We start from the raw sequence: 4,998 nt of genomic DNA on the forward strand, positions 1-4,998 counted from the left end.
TGCAATCCTTCTCAATAAAGAGAGGCGGGGGGTTGTAAGTAGGCGTAGTCTCCTCTGCACGGTCTGACTATGGACTGTCATTTCCACGTAAGGCCTGTTGTCGGGGCCCAGTTGGTTGGAGATTTCTAATTATCAACTGTAATGTAATGAAGTCCAACAGTGGCTCGAGGGAGTGCTGGTCATCAGACGCCTGCTGAGGCCGATGGAGGGAGATGCAGCCAAGTCATCCCCTCCTCATACAAGATTTAGCATTTATAAGCAGTATCAGGATTCTTATTACGTTGTTTATAACACACTGTAAAGTAATTGTGAGCAGATACGAGGACGTTTCGTTTAAGCTTTCTTTGTTACATACATTGTTTAGTGCTCATTAATATATTTGACAATTTTAACTTGCATAACTGTGTAAGTCATTTACTGCAAAGTCACTGAACAGTCTCACTAGAGCAAAAACTTACAGCGTGCTCCCACACATTTATTAACCCTTTTTTTCCTACACAGGTACAAATCATTCACAGGGGGATTTAAAACTTTTTATAAATGTGTGCAAAACTCATGAATACGTGTTGAGCTTCAGAGGTTTTTCTTGACCTTAGAAATAGAAATCTAGCAAGTTGAACTTTATTTTGCTTTTCCTTTCGGCAAATTACTTTCAGCGGCATCTTGGGGCCTTCACTGACGGACGGAGCGTGCTCAGTTGTCACAGAGCATGAAGATGTATAAAGGATAAATATGTAATCATAAAGCATGCCTCATTAATAAATGTGATACATAAATAACCCATATTTTATACAATTCCAACTGTGCGATATTATATTGTCAGTCACTCCTTATCTGTTTACACAACAGTTATGGATGCTTCATTGGAGGCATTATAGTTGTTGACTAATACATTAATACATAAAAACTTAAAAATGTCCTTATATCTATGCTTACAACTACATTATAACATGTTAAAAACAATTAATAATGGTTAATGTCCTCCTTATAAATGCTAAGGGGGTTGTGGGGTTTAAAATAAAGTGTTTCTAATATTTGATCCATCCCAACACCGTGTTTTACACTGTTCATTTAGAAAATGTAACTGGAAATTGCTAAGGTGAGGAGCAGCGCTCCGCTTTTATTAGACTGGTGATTGAAGACACAGATATTTAGTTTGGATTACATGGTTTCTGAAATGAGTTTACAGTCGACAAAGGAGGTATTAGCTGGAGGGACACGCTGCTTTCAGTAGCAATCATTCGCGACCGGTTCTGTAACACGAAGCATGCGATTTTATTTCTACATGCAATGAAAAAAAACAAAAAATCAACTACATTTTATTCATGTATCTTACATTTAAATAGGAGGAGAGGAGAGGAGAGGAAAGGAGAGGAGCCAATACCTTAAGAATAAAGATGGATGAGTAGATAGAAAGACACATCAAAATCCAAGTGAACCCATTTGTCCTTTAGCCCTCCTTATCTGTCAGCAGAAGCTAAATAATCTCCTTTATTTACCTGTGGTTAAAACTCACGGGGCGCACCGAGGGATTTGGAACGAGCCGGAGATTTTTCAGCACAAGAGCCGTCAGTAAGTGAGTTAGTGATCTTGAGTGATATATCCCCGAATGTCCCTCTCCTTAAATGAGTTAGTGCGTGTCTAGTGGCCGTGTCACCCAGACACCTCGGTGATGGATGAGGCCCTGAGGAGATGGGCTGTAAAAAAAGGCTGATTCTGGCACTCAAGGGTGAGATCACTTCCTCAATAAAAAAGCATTGTCCCGAATCATCACAGCAAGGTATGAATGCTGATTAGGGTATTAGACAGAGGAGAGCTTGTCTTTAAAAATAAATCAAATGAGCTGTTAGTTAATTTGGGGGGCCCTTTGATACGGAGCCGTGATGTCTGGAACTCGGGACCAAGGACTCAATATTTAAAGAAAGTCTCAAATAATCATATGATTATGTAGCTAATATATACTGTAAATTTGCTAGATCTGATATCAGATTTTGTACTTGTTTTGTTGCAGGCAATTTGCCTTAATACCCAACTAACCCTGCAAGATTTCATCTTAAAAATGGACCTGAAATGGCCAAACCGAGCCTGAATTTTTAAGGTCTTCTTTCAAAATATAATCCTGCAATTGTTGTAACGTTTTATGTCCTTTGCAGGACATAAGACTGAAATAAAACATAAATGGGACGATGAGTTGCATGTTTCACCTGTTACTTGTTACGAATGGTGTGATAATGACTGTTAACTCACTCATTTTGTCTTCATAAGGAGTTTTTCTGCGACCTTGCTGCATATAAAAACCATCAGTAATAGCGAGCCCCTCCAGACATGTCATACTACATACAAAAAAAGACACCCAATTTCTGTCCACAATGGTTTATATACAAAAAAGTTCAAGTTTAAAATGCCTAACATTACATGTGCTCCTTTTCCTTCATTGAAAAATCCGGATTATGTGAAAGTGCAAATATTCACTCAAGTGTAATTGGTTGAGAAAAGATACTTACACAATGTTTTCTACTTATTGAAGCATGATTGTTTCCAGACTAGTTGTGATGACACAAATCATGCTTGTATAAACACGCCTTAAATTCCCATTTAAGGTGAGCACAGAGAAACTTTCGCTTTCCAGCAGATGAATGTGAAAACAGTCGAACTTTGCACATGCCTCATTCTGTGCAGTGAAGGTCAAACCTCCAAATTAAGTAACAAAAAAACAAACAACATATTGGAGTGGAGGCGGACTTTAACATCAAGTGGGGTAAATAACATCTCATTAAAAATATTATCATCTGGGAGGCCCCCATTGTCCAATACGGCTTGGAGAATCAGGTTTAATTTGGCAGTTTTCAGGTAGAAGAAGAAAGCGTGACCAGAGAGCACCAAGGCACAGGCTGAAAAGTTTTACGCCATCCTGCAGCAGGGCCATGAACACCCTGACAAACTAAATCCGCTGCTGTACCTCTGGCCTGTGATTCTCAATCACGTCCTCACAGCAGATGGACAACTGTACATGTACAGTTAGAGGTCACTTGAGGACGGCACAGAGAGAAGTGACTTTTTTCCACATCGGGGCCGTCATGTCATTGGATCTGTGCTGCTTTGTCCTAAAATCAAAGACAAGGGAAGAAGGTATTTTTTGAGCCTGGATGCAACTGTTTCCAGTCTTAGCGGGACGTTAGCGCAATAACAGCTGGGACTGAGGATGAGTGGCACTGCAGCTGCTCCTGCATAATGAGTTTCTCCTCTGCTGCTATTGACTCATTCAACGGGACGCGGCCCCGCAACAACACGGCCAGCTGCTGCTGCTCAGCGCCATCGTGTGGCCACAGAGCATATTACAAGGAACGCCATGTGTCCAGCAGTGAAGTCATGTGTGTCAAGTTCACGTCTCAAGCCCTGACTTTTAGATACTCGTGGTGAACACATTAACGTCCACGGTTTGCCATAACGATGGAGAATCCAAGTCTTGAAATCAGGGTCATATAACAGATAATCAAACAGTGCTGGATATATTCCCACTTTTAAAAAGACTTCCGCCTATTTCAGCCAGGCACATACACGAGTATAACCTTGGAGGTGAATCCTTGGCTTAAGACATTTGGCTTGGTATGTTAAAATATTCAGCAACATATTAACACAACGTCAAAACGATATATACTGTAGTTGCAGTCCCACTGTTTGGGAGCAAAAAAGGGAAGAACATTCCCTATTTTAAGATGGCTGACTTTGCTAATGAGGTAATTAAGACGAATGAATGCATTAATCAGACATTATTTGTTGCTTCTTCTAAACACGACATAAAGGCTCTGTGGTGAATTTAGTCACAGGCAGAGGAACAAATGCACAGTATTTCTGCTTGAAGCCATCAGACTGTGTGGTGCCTGAACTCATGAACTCACATCTTTGGCTGTTTCGTACGAAGACAAAAATGTATAATTATTAATTTTAACTTGGAACACTCAGCTTTAGTAGTTTGCAGACCATCTAATGCTCATACTCTTATTGTGTATAAGCTTTAGGCTCCTGGAATAAGTATTTTTATATATAACAGTATACACACAGACTGTCTTTACACTGATAGAGGTCACATATATGTTTGTACAATTTTATATCATCATCATCAGTTGATATTAATGCATATATTTATATATGAGGCACATAAACTTCTAAGAAAGGACAGTCTCAAACAGTGCACCTGAGGAGCAGAGGGGTTTCAGGTAAACTGAAACCTGACACCTGGCTGTTACCATGGCACTGCTGAAGAAAAGCAAGGGTTGATGGGAGTTTTAGAGGATTAGGGGGCACACACATGCAGTTTGTTTGAGGCTCTTTAAGCACTAATACTAGCCTCTGCGTTTCTTCCTTGTGCTTTCAAGGAAACATCCGCCTCGGGGCAGGGAACAAGACATGGGAACATCTTCCTCGAGTCTGGCCTCATCCGTGTGGTGGTGAAGAGAGCGGGTCAGCAAGGAAAAGTATCAGGTGTAAAATATTGATGCGGCGACAGGTGTGATCCTAAACGCCTGGCAGGTCTTTGCACTTCTGATCGATGTATCACACAGTGAGGGGCTGCAAGCTCCCCCGCCACAGGCTGAACCACGGACCTCAGCACTGGTGAGTCTCTCTCTCTCTCTCTCTCTGCAGTTTTTTTTTCTGCGATTCCTTCCACAATTTTTCTCTTTCTGTAAGTCAATAACAAGAACATACAACAGCTTGGATACAAATAGCGTTGTGCTGGAGAACCTTTCCTGGAACATGCTGGAAAAGGAGCATGAAATGGTAGAATTATTGTACTCCCTAACTGGCACCTAACCAGGCCTTAATGGCCCACCAATTACTGTATAAAATACCAGAATATATTCAAAGTCTTGACATATTCAAGACTACAGAAGTCTACCGAAATCTAACTGGATAAGAGTAAACTAGGCCATGCAAGCCAGTATGTCTCCAGTTACATTACATGTGTGATCATCTTTCTGCTGATTTGGACAAGCAACT

Source organism: Xiphias gladius, chromosome 4 (genome assembly GCF_016859285.1).
Source record: "Xiphias gladius isolate SHS-SW01 ecotype Sanya breed wild chromosome 4, ASM1685928v1, whole genome shotgun sequence".
In the NCBI taxonomy this organism is placed as follows: Eukaryota; Metazoa; Chordata; class Actinopteri; order Istiophoriformes; family Xiphiidae; genus Xiphias; species Xiphias gladius.